Source organism: Rattus rattus, chromosome 10 (assembly GCF_011064425.1).
Source record: "Rattus rattus isolate New Zealand chromosome 10, Rrattus_CSIRO_v1, whole genome shotgun sequence".
NCBI lineage: Eukaryota > Metazoa > Chordata > Mammalia > Rodentia > Muridae > Rattus > Rattus rattus.
In genome coordinates, this window is record NC_046163.1 from 56,890,781 (window position 1) to 56,902,874 (window position 12,094).

The 12,094-nt window shown below is 48.8% G+C and overlaps 1 protein-coding gene across 1 annotated transcript in view; it reads left to right on the top strand.

Annotated features, from left to right (window-relative positions):
- The window catches only part of Kif26b (kinesin family member 26B), a 403,463-nt gene that overhangs the window by 13,250 nt on the left and 378,119 nt on the right, over positions 1-12,094 (top strand). The gene's annotated exons all lie outside the window — the stretch shown is intronic.

The following is a 12,094-nucleotide window of genomic DNA, read 5'->3' on the forward strand; positions in this document are numbered from 1 at the left end:
AACATTGGAATTATTAAATCAAAAGCTCTTTAGCCCAGCACTCCCCACCTTGATTCCCCTTCTTCCGTTTGCATCTTCAAATGTCTAGACACATCACCACTGCTAGGCAGATATTTACATATTTTCAACCTGCACATCCAGGTCCTGCCATTAAGGCTCCTGTCACATTTAATGCTACAGTCTGAGGGAAAGGACGATGAATCTAGTTGCCTGCTGGTTCATCGGGGTCCATTCAGTCACCATCAATTCAATTTTTCTCCTTTATCATTAGCCCAGGCTGTCTCTTTAAACAACCCACTTCCTGAGAACTCTTTTGCTAACTCTTATTTCAAATACAACATTCTGGGTTTTCATCAAGATATGACAAAGGGGCCTAATATTAAAAGCAAAGCTGCATTTGGCTTTTGTGAGCCCAAAGCACGCTGGGAGCTTGAAGTAGAGTTGGGAACATCCCAGGGGAACAGGAGCTGGGCAGATACTGTTTGTCACTCCTCATCCTTCCACGGCATTTTCTGGGTGCCCATACGGACAACACTGGCAGAGCATCCAGGGACAGACCCTTGCTCAGTGCTCTGGCCTATGTATAAGTGACCCTCCTCATTCCTTTGGCTGATTCTGCCTGTAGCTGCTGGTTGCTCAATTATTTTCCCTTGTCCCTAAATTTATTGATGCAATTTGGTCTGCAATTCCCAGGATGCTTTGAGACAGTGTGTGTGTGTGTGTGTGTGTGTGACCATGTATATAGTTGGTATATGCATATGTGTTTGTTGTTTATGTGTACATGGATGTATATGTAAGGATATGTCATATGTGACATGTATGTGATGTGTGTGGTATATATGTGAGAGGTGTGTGTTTATGTGTCTGATGTATGTGATATGGATCTGAGATAAGCATATGTGTGTGGGGGAGGTGTATGTGAGGTGTGTGTGATTGGGTGGTTGCAGAATATGTTGTATGGATGTGAGATGTGTGTGTGCTGTGGATGTGGTATATGTGATGTGGATATAAATGTGTGCAATGTGTATATTATGGCTGTGTGTGTGTGTGTGTGTGTGTGTGCGTGCGCGTGCGCGCCTGTGTGCTTTTAGAGCCCTGAAGGGAGCACAGAGGTCCATGACTCAGTGGACATCCTGTCTCAGGTTTCAGATACTGTTAGGCTGAAGGTTTTATTGGAGGTCAAGGCAGCTAATAAACTGAGCTGTGCAGTTAAGAGTGCATTCATCCGAGGTCGGCTGTCCCACAGGCTGAGGGAGGAAGCCAGTGCCAGCTGCAGGTTGGCCAGTGATGGCTTTATGAGCATTATTTATTTATTTATTTATTTATTTATTTATTTATTTATTTATTTATTTATTTATTTATTTGTAGCCAGGGTGGCAAACTTAGCACAAAGGCCTGGCTTTAATATGCTTGATTGGGCCTTCTGCTTCCTACATGGGGAAGGAAACCAAGGGCTGCGGACTTTGTGTGGGAGTTAATTCATCTTTTTATAGGGTGCTTGTAGTTTCCAGTGATTCCAATCATACCCTTTATGGTGGTTCAGAAGTCAACGGCAGGAGCTTGGTGGAGGCTTGGGAAGCTCGCATGGCCATGTAGAGGCCCACAGGCTTCCAAGTCCCACGGTAGTTTCCACAGAATTTGTTTCTGCTGATCCTTTGCCCACCCATGTCTGTCTCCCTACCGCACCCATGCATGTCACTAGCGGTCGATCAGCGTCTTGCTTTGCGGGTTGCTCTGTGTATGCAGTAGATAGTCCTCTGTACACATGGTACATATTACTTCCTTTTTAAATAGTTAAATTCTCTAAAGTTTTTGATGAAGAAGAGGGTAAAAACAAAACAAATGATTCCTGTCCTCTGATGGGTAATGAAGCCATTGCTGGGTGAGGGGAAGCAGCCGGCTGGTGGGCTACAGAGGTGGAGGTGATGTTCTAGGCAGTAGTGCTGGCCTGTTGACATGGCCTCTTGGTCTCCTAAGAGAAAGCTGCAGCGGCAGGAGGCTCCCTTCTCCGAGGCAGAGCCGGGTGTCTGTGGGCTGGCTCTCTGAGGTCTTCGAGGAGCCGTTTGTCGACATGTTCTTGGTTTTGCACAATCATCTGCTTGCATTATCGTTTTGCCCTTTGCAGAGGAAAGGGATGTAAGGATCCCGCTGGAGGCTTGTAGAAATGTCTTCTGGGTACCCCAAAGAACAAACTTGTCACCACTGGTCAGAAACTGATGGGGCAAGGATGGCTTTCTCAGGCTGCAGAGTGCAGTGTGAGAGTTGGGTGGCCGGATGGACTTGTCTTCTTCAATTCTCAGAAGGCCTGAGGTCCAGGCCCCCGTGGAGCCTGCTCATGGCTGCTCTCTGCTTCACTCTCGCCACCCCCACCCCCTCTTCTTCTGTGTTCTTTCCCAGGGCAGAAAAGACTGGCCTGCTGTTTGGAGTCTCTTTTATGAGGGCCTGTATTCCCTCTGTGAGATTGCGGTGGTTTGAATAAGAATGGCCCCCATTGGCTCCTATACTTGGGTGCTTAGTCATCGGGGAGTGGCACTGCTTGAGAAGGATTAGGAGGTGTGGCCATGCTGGAGGAAGTGTGTCACTGGGGGGTGGGCTTTGAGTTTTCAAAAGGTCAAGCCAGGCCCAGGGTCACTTTCTCTTCCTGCTGCCTTCGGATCCAGAAGTAACTCTCAGCTACATCTCCAGCATCATATTTGCCTGTGTGCTGCCATGTTCCCTGTGTGATGACAATGGACTATAGTCAAGCCTCTGAAACCATAATCAAGCCTTCAATGAAGTTCGTTCTTTTATAACAGTTACCTTGGTCATAGTGTCTCTTCACAGCTCTAGAACCATGACTAAGACAGAGAGCTTTGCTGCCCCCTTGACATAGTCTCTATGCTTCTGCCATCATTTGAGGGATGCCAATGGTTTCATTTCCAAGCATGACTTTTGGGGAAACACGAACACTTAGCCTCCTGCATCCAGCAGAAGTCACCTGCCGAGGTGCAGAGCCCTCAGGCCACTCCAGTGACTATAACCGTTTTGTTTGCATTGTCTCTGTCCTGTGTGATGTGATAACCCACGATTGTCCCCTAGATGGTGGTGGGGAGTCTGGAAGACGTCTCCTGCATTAGAAGCTTTAGACTCCTGTAGGGTCTGGAAGGCAGAGGAGAACAGCACAGCTGGCTCTGAGTCTTTCCATGCTGAGCATGAAGCAGGCGGGAGAGTTGACGCACAGGCACTTCCGACACTTCATTGGCCAGCGCTGAATTTCCTAAGGTTCCCTCAGATTCTCAAGGCATTTCCGATCACAGGTCATGTGTTGTAGCCTCAGTTTCACAATGGAAACTTGTCCCTCTCTTCTGCACAGACAGATGTAACCTCCCTTATACTTTAAGAAAGAAGGGAATGAGTTGGGGAAACAGGCCGGTTTTAGAGGGATTGCCTCCTGTGCGGGAGGCCACAGGTTCAATCTCCAACATCATCCAGAGAGGGCCAACAGTTTAATGCTGCTCCCTTGTACCCAAAACTCCGTTCACCACAGTGTCTGTACCCAGCACCCACCAGACTGGGAAGGGTTACACAGCTCTGCGTCTGTCACCAGCACCAAGTTTGACACACAACATTTATACTGTGAAGGCCAAAGAACACGGGCCTGGTGGATACGTGGACAGAAGGACAATTGCTCCACATGCACCGAAGGAGAATGGGGTCCCATGTTGGTGTGTATTTAGTAGATCATGGGTTTCTCAAACCTTTATCTTTCTTACATAGGGCAGAGTCACTATGTCATGTCAGTTTGGACCAACATTTTAAGTTTCTGGTGAGGAATACTATTGGACTCTTGCTATTTTAGCCACTGATGCTTCATCACCACAGGGCAGTGGGCTCGGAAGCTTCCATAGAGGCTGCCGCACAGTGAAGTAGGAGTTTAGAGCCACCACCTACAGGAAATGAACTTTGTTTCTATGACATGGCGACTTGGGGCAGCAGTTTGGATGCTAACATTTAATGAGTGCCTACTATATGCCAGACAAAACATGCTCAGAAGCAGCCATTAATGCCTCTGACAAGAAAGGGAGTGGAGGCGGGGCAGAGTGAAGGCCTCCCCTGAGTGTATAAAGCTGGACAGACTCAGCCTGGACATCAGCTTCAGAAAGCACGTCCTCAACCAGAGAAGAGATTTCCTGGAAACTGCCTGGCCAGGCAACCACAGACCATGGAAGCTAACATCCTGGTGCATGTGAGTACATTAGGACAAATCTCTCGCTGGTGCCCTGTGAGGCAGGCATTTTGCTGTCTGCTTGACAGGTGAGAAGACCAGTATACCCCATGAGTCAGGTTAGAGCTCAACCAAATCTCCATGTCATAGAAACAAAGTTCATTTCCTGTAGGTGGTGGCTCTAAACTCCAGGAGCTTCTCTACACAGCCAACACCTATTTCACTCTACTGCAGCCTCTAAGATGCCAAGACCAACATGTGGCAGGAGACAGGACATGCGCCCGGTGGTCCCTGCACTTCTTGCTGCATGTACCGTCTGCCTTTCCCCTCCACTGCTTGCTACCTTTTTAGATCCCCATCACAGTCCTTGGAGAGGGGGAGGGGGCATTTCAGATAGGAACCAGGGATTCCTGTGGAGGGCTATAAGATCACTCTGTCTTTAAAAAAAAAATCCGTTTACTTTCTGTGAATAGCTTGACAGCTCTTTTCTCTGCATCTGCCCTGGGACAGCCTGGGCCACCAGCTACCACGGGAGTGTTTCGTGTGTGCCTGTAACAGTGCGAAGAGCTTCACGCAGGCAGCCCCTATCACTGAGTAAACACAAGAGCTGGCAGATAGATGTGTGAACCTAGCACATTGAATGGCTCCCTGAATAACAGTCCCTAATACATTGCTATAATTACATTGCACGTTTTGCTGTAAACTCCAGAAAAATGATTTATTAAACTCTTGGGTCCCTGACAGCAATATGTTCAATGGCAGAGTAACTTCTTCAAATTTGCCAGCACATTTTGTGCATATGACTTTTTTGGAGTCCGACCAAATGGGCCCTTTAAAAGCTCTGATTAGTTAACACGCCTTATATTTACACAGCTGGTTTCCAGGTCACCCACTGGGAGGTGGCCATTCCCCCACTTTGTTTTGCCCAACACCCCTTTAAGAATTATCAGGGCTGGTCATGGATAGCAGTTTTTTAACTTTTTTTTTTTTTTTTTGTACTAGACACAAGAAAGAAAAGGAGGTTGGAGGAGGGGAAGGGAGAAAGATTTCCTCCATCCATATCCATTAACGCAGTGTTGTCACCTAGAGCCAGTCACTAGTCACTATTGAGGGCTCTAGATCCTAGACCAGTATACCCCATGAGTCAGGTTAGGGCTCACGACTCCTGCCTGCCCTCTGGTTGACTCCTGCCCAGCTTTCTCTACAGAGGAGTCCTTCTGGACTTGTGGGGTTTTGTGGGTTGTCAACACACCCACCTTTCTGGTGTCGGACACTCCCCAGGTATGATAGTAGCTGTGTTCATGCGGCTGCGTGCTTCATACTGGACACAAACAGCTTAAAGGAGGAAAGGCAGATTTCGGCTCCCAGTTTCAGTCCATCACACAAGACAGACACGGGTGAGTTGGGGATTTAGCTCAGTGGTAGAGCGCTTGCCTAGAAAGTGCAAGGCCCTGGGTTCGGTCCTCAGCTCCAAAAAAAAACAAAACAAGACAGACACGGAAGATTTCATGGAGGTGAGAACATACAGAAGAGACCTTTCACAAGGTAACAGACTGGGACGGGAGAGCGAGCCAGACTAGAATCAAGACGGTAACCTTCAAAGTCCACTCCTAGTGACCTATTTCTATCAGCTGGACTCTGCCTCCTAAGGGCTCAATACCCTTTATCGTAGCACCACAAGCTGAGGACTGTGTTCACAACATGAGCCCCTTCCCCTGCCCCCAGGGGGTATTCTCAATCCAAATTATAGAGATAAGATCTCTGCTGTCATGTGACACATCCAAGGTTCTGCCCACAGACGACGCAACACTGTCATCCAACTGTCCGGATCCTAGGCTTTCCTTGCAAAGTCTCCTTCAAACTGTTCTCCTGGACTGTGGCTAATTGGGAGCTTCCTTGTGGCCTCTTTTTCAACTCCTGGCTGAGACTTCCCACCAGGGTGTAAAGCTAAAACAGCAACTTTTGTCTGGAGCGGGACATTAGGTAGCACAGCGACTGCTCTCACATGCTGCCAAGGTAGCCTGGATGCAGAGCGGTGAGCCTGAGGTGAAAGCCTTCATATTCCTTTACAGCTGCAGCCTCCAGCCCCCCAGAGCATTCCAGCAGAGAAGGAAGTTAAAGCTTGTGGCACACAGGGAGGCAGCAGCCGGAAGTAGCCACCGGAAGTGGCCACCGGAAGTGGCCGCCGGAAGTAGCCATGGGGAAAATGCAAGGATGGAGCTTCGCTGCCCAGAGATGGTCTTGTGAAATGCATATCTGTGTTGACTCTGATGATGGCATCAATATTGTAGTCATGTGCTCCTAAGATAGGGCTAAACTCAATTTTATGCAGACACACAGTATGGATTTACCTTTGTGTAGCACAGAGCTAAGTGAAGACCCATTTTCTGCCCTTTGTGAAAAGATAAAAAAGAAAATCTTTCTTGCCTATGTTAGCTCCTTCAAACGCGAGCGCAAGTTAGAAGCAAGACTCTTAGTTAAAACTTACCTCCTTTCTAAATCTTGAGGCTCAGTGATCCGTTTGGCCCATTCTGGGGGTCCGTTGGGACCGTACTGTGAGCATGGTTATGGTGGATATAGCTCAGGCGAGCCAGTATAATGAACACAGAGGGACAGAACAGGGACTGTGGAAGAGGGAGGGAAAGGGGAGCCAGGGTTCCTGCTCATATGGATGGAGAAGGCAGCATTCACTATGGATCCTCGAGAGTCAAGTCTAGATTGCAATATAAAGCAACTGTTTGCTCTAACTTAGTAGGGAGCACTTTGCTGGGAGTCTACACAGCCATGGGTTTCATCCCAGCACAAGAAAAGAAGGAAGGAAGGAAGGAAGGAAGGAAGGAGTATAAACAAGTACAAAAAATTAGACACAACTTTGAGGAGAGATGTAGAGAGTGACCCAATGCAGCCACAATTAAAACAACTGAGAAGCCATAAACAGAGTTCTGAGATCCCCTTTGTCTTATTGATGTTCACTAAAAGGTCTCTCTACAACGGTTCCCCCTGTGCAGTCAGAAGAGGGGAGTCATAGCTAGGTAGGAAGGCTTTGTTTAACTCTTACATTTCACTCTGAGACATTGGAACTCAAGGTTCTTCCCTCTTCCCTGTGAGATATTGACATTCTCTGTCTGGAGAGGAATGGTGTCAGGGCCCTGGAACACACGCTAGAACTTGGAAGTAGAATATCGTAGCTGTGGAAGGGAACCAAGATGTGGCCTTGTGGCCTAATATAGGATTGTTGCCTTTCTCTGCATCCTGGAGTTTAGTGGACAGTGGGCGCTTGGCAGTGAGCCCGGACTTGAAAGGTTAGGAGGCATGGAATGTTCCAAGAGCTGTGGTATTGTACCTCTTGTCTTAGTTCCCTCCAAACCATCAGGTATGTTTGGGAGCTCTCCCCACAACTGTCCCCCAAGAATAAAGGCTTTCAGGATGTGGGAGGGCTGGTGATTCCTGTGGTTTGGGGCTTCAGTTTCAGAAGAATGGGTGTGGCTGATAGGGTGGACTGTCAGGAGAGAGGTCTCTGACCTTTAAGTAATTTCTTCTGTGATTTTTATAGTCGGTTTTCTTCTGAAGATAATCTGCCATGCAACATTTAACATCTGGTGCTTCACTGAGTGGGCCTTGCCATCAAACCCTTTACACACAGACACTCAGAGGGTGGCCAGTCCCTTTATTCTTTTTAAAGACAACTATCATTATTGATCCCTAATTCCTTTTAGGATAACACTTCTCTTTCGGTGAATGTTGCCGAGGGCTCTTAGAAGTCTCTTTAGGGGAATGGGTTGCACAGCTCTCGACTTCAGAAGGACACAGGCTTGACGGGACAGTTTCATGCGACATTTGCACAGGGTGCACACTGGTGAATGGCCCAACCAAAGAGGCTCACAGAGCAGAGTGAGATGGCTTGAGCAGTGAGTCTGCATGAGCAAAGTATCCACACAGACTTTATTTACCCTGCTTTACATGAAACGAAGCAGGGGGTGGGGTGGGGTGGGGGACCCAGAGCCTTTTGGATTTGATTTTACTGGTTCTTAGGGTTTATGTTCCCCCTTCCCCCAGTGACGGATAATAGAGCTGGCAGTCTAGTTCTGTTTCTGATTAGCAAAATGACCCTTAAATGAGACTAGGGGGAAAATGCCCTCCTGAGCCTCTGGGGCCCTGGTTTTTCCCATAGAAGTTTAATGGCTCCGTGGCCTGTGATTTTAGTTGAGAAAATGAAAGACTCCGTATGGGGGGAAGGGTGTGTGCTGGTGTTTGTTTGGAGGGAGGTGGAGGGGTTGCAGGGAACCCTGGCCCAGAGCAGGAGGACTGGCTTCCTTAAGTGTGGAATGGCATAATAAAGGCTGTGGGACACGCTGGCAGGGGGCCATTAGGAGAACATTACATGGGTCCCTTCTCACCAGCTTTTTTTTTTTTCCCAAAAAAGAAGGTGTAAGCTGGGGTTGGTGTTTCACATGTATCTCTCAATGTTCCTGAAGGCTGAGGCAGGAGGATTCTTAAGTTCAAGCCTCTCCTGGGCTACACAGCAAAATCCTGTCTCAAAGGAGAATTAGAGAGAGGGAAAGAAGATCTGATTCCTCCATTTGATAATCAGGCCAGGAGACTTACTCCAACAATTCTGGATCCACTCTGGGAATGTCCGGACATCCCACAGTGGTCCGGGCTCTGGCCTAGAAGGAGAGAGTTTCAAAGAGAGAAGTACAGAGTCCTGCGTGACCGGACCTCGCCTTATGGTTTGGGGACTGCGTCTTCCAACTTGGGTATCCCAAGACTGAGTCGTTCAAAGCCTTTCTCTTGGTCTTGTCCACGAGCAGGTTCTTGGTTTTCACATTTAGGCATTTGTCTGCTGGTGGTATTTATGCTAATTCTGCAGTGTGTGTGTGTGTGTGTGTGTGTGTGTGTGTGTGTATGTGTGTGTGTGTGTGTGCATGTGTGCTTATGTGTGTGTAGAACAAAGGTCAACCATGAATGTTCCTCAGGTGACATCTCTCTTGTTTTGAGGTCCTACTACCTACCGGCCTGGAGCTCATTACTCTAGGCTGGAGAGCCAGTAAGTCCCTGGGATCCCTCTGCCTCTGCACAGGACCCCGTTCTCCTCAGAGCTGGGAATTACAGGCAGAAATCACCACAGTCAACTTTTTTTTTAAAATGAGTTTTGGGGATTAAACTCAGGTTGCCATGCATACAAGCCAAGGCCTTTGCTGACCGAGCCATCTCCCCAGCTTGGTTTTCATACTTTTAAACTGTGGTGGCATACAGCTCTTGTGACCTGACCCTTTGTAGGCCTCCTGTCATGTGACATTAAACACGGTCACATTCCACGACTGTATCCACCATCCATCTCTAGGGTGTTGTCATCTTCCCCACTCAAGACTCCACTCCCATTAAACAGCAATTTCCTCGGCTCCTCCTGCTCCCAGGTAATCGGGAATTAAGCATTGAGACAGTCTATAGATTACACTGAAGAGATAGACCCGAGAGAGCTCATGGAGCCGTCCGACGGCACTCTAGTGGGTGAGCTCCGTGTTACACGCTGTAGATATGGGACCAGATGAAACCCAGACTTTGGTCTCAAGAGTGGCAAGGGTAACAGGCGTGCAAAGGAAAGTCCCCATCTATGTGACAGTGGGCTACAAGACAAGTGTGGGCAGGTAAAATGGGGCGCCTTAGGAAGCCTCAGAAAGACCAAGGTGACCCTTCACGGGAGTGGCAGGGGATGACATCAGAGGGGTGGGGCACGGAGCCCTGCAACTGCAAGAGACAGAAGTAGTGAGCCTTGAGCACCTGGATCTAGCACGTGTGGACCACAGTGCCTGGGGACAGAGACAGAGAGCAGGTGACATGGGACTTTGGGCCTGGCCCAGGACCCGGGCCGCATGTAATGAGGAATACATAGCGGGCCTCGAGGCCACCACTGGCAGCTGCAGGAATTGGAGGAGGACGATACTGTTGCTGGAGGAGGAAGGGGCAATGCCAGTCACAGACTGCTTGGCTCCGTCTGGACTTTTGTCTTCCCAGGAGCTATTTCGGGGTCAGAACCACAAAGGCCTGTGTTCTAAAGGCAACACTTCATCACTGTGATAAAATGCCTGAGAATATCAGCTTGGTGGTGGAAAGCTGATTTCAGCCTCAGGTCTCAGGTGATGGCTGGCCGGGCCTGTCACGCTAGCTATGGGGACTGAGGAGGTGGTACACTGTGTTGGGAGTATGTGGTAGAGTGGCATTGCTCTCCTCTTGGTCGCTGTGGGGAAGAGAGAGAGGAGAGAGAGAGAGAGAGAGAGAGAGAGAGAGAGAGAGAGAGAGAGAGAGAGAGAGAGAGAGAATGAATATGAAGGGATATCTGGTTTTCAATATTCTCTCCTAGGGCCTGTCCTAGGGGACCTCATTTCTTCCCCCTATGCCGTGCCTCCTGAAGGCTGTACCACTTCCTAATAGCAACAGGCAGGGGACCAGTTCTTCAACACACCAGACTTCATATGCCAAGCTATAGCTCCGAGGTGAGAGAAACTCACATTTTTCTCTCTCCCTGGATGAACATTCAGTGCGATATTGGAGGCTGCTGACAGGAACAGCTGGGAGATGGGCACTGCAGGCCAGGGCAGCCATTTTCTTGCCCTGGCTCCCTGCCAACTACCTGTTAGAGCGCTTTCCTCATCGCTGCCTGTGCTTCAGCCTGCACCTCTGTAAAATGGGGAGGATAACGTCCTCCAGGGCTCCCGACAAGGCTGAGAGAGGCAGTCTCTGCTGCAAGACTTCAGCCGGAGTTCATGTTCTGTGTGAGGTGGCTGTCATTGAGGTCTTTTGTCCCTCAACTGCGACCTTGGCGGAACGTGATCCAGGACTTGAAGAGGGGATTTGTGACCACGTTTTTTACACGGCTCACATCTGCTCACGCAGTCCGCGAAGCTGTCTTAATTTTTCTGCCTGCAGTAGGTATGTGTTCGTCGGCCCGTGGTCACCATGGAAACGACAACAGAAAATTCTGGAAGGTGCGGAACCTCAGGAAGTGGGACTACGCTGGAGGTCCGTGGAGTATGGAGGGCAGCCGACTCCATCTTTCCCCACTCCAGCCTGTGAAGGACCCTGTTGGTCTCAGAGAGGCCCGAGAGTTTCCATGAGAAATATCTCTGAGCCCTCAGCCATTTTTCTGCATTAAAATTTCTTCCCTCTATCTCTTTCACATACAAACTTAAGCCTCCTTTCTCCCCTTTAAATCACTTTTGTGCTGTTTAACCTCTTCACCCTGATCCCCCGCCTTCCCTTCTGCCTCCTTTTGTCATAGTTTTTAGCTAATGGGTCACCTGGATAAGATTGCTCCGCCCTCCCTTGTCTCCACCCACCTCCGGCTTCTCAAGAGCAGTTAGCCTTCACCCCAGAAAGCTTGGCAGCCCCCGGGGTAGAGAGAAGGGATCGGGTCAGACTCTTTTTCATTTGAAAAATAGGTTATCGATTAGCACGGCTGCCAGTTTACTACGAGGGCTCTCGATCACATTATGGTGCAAATTTTAAAGATGGTATTACATTCGCTCAGGAGTGAATTCAGGAGTGAAAAATGTAGTCAAAGTGTGGGGGTGGGGGCATAAGAAAGTGGATCGTTTCTTCCACACCACTATTTTCCAGGTAAAAAGAAATGTGTCTACCCTCAAATATGTTCTGAAGTAATGTCTGTGTCTGTCAATCCGTCTCTCTGAACTGAGTTGGTTACATATGAGGCAGAGACGAAGTTAGCAATACCTGACTGTGAGTGTGTTTGCAACAACAGAGCCCTTCTAGTCTGTTTTGTGGGACACCAGAGAAAGGAGGGACCCTGAGGGGGCTGAGGAGGAGACGTTGGCGACTGTGAGCTGGCCAAGGTTCATTTGTGGGGACAGATGCGTGTGCAGGCCTGACACT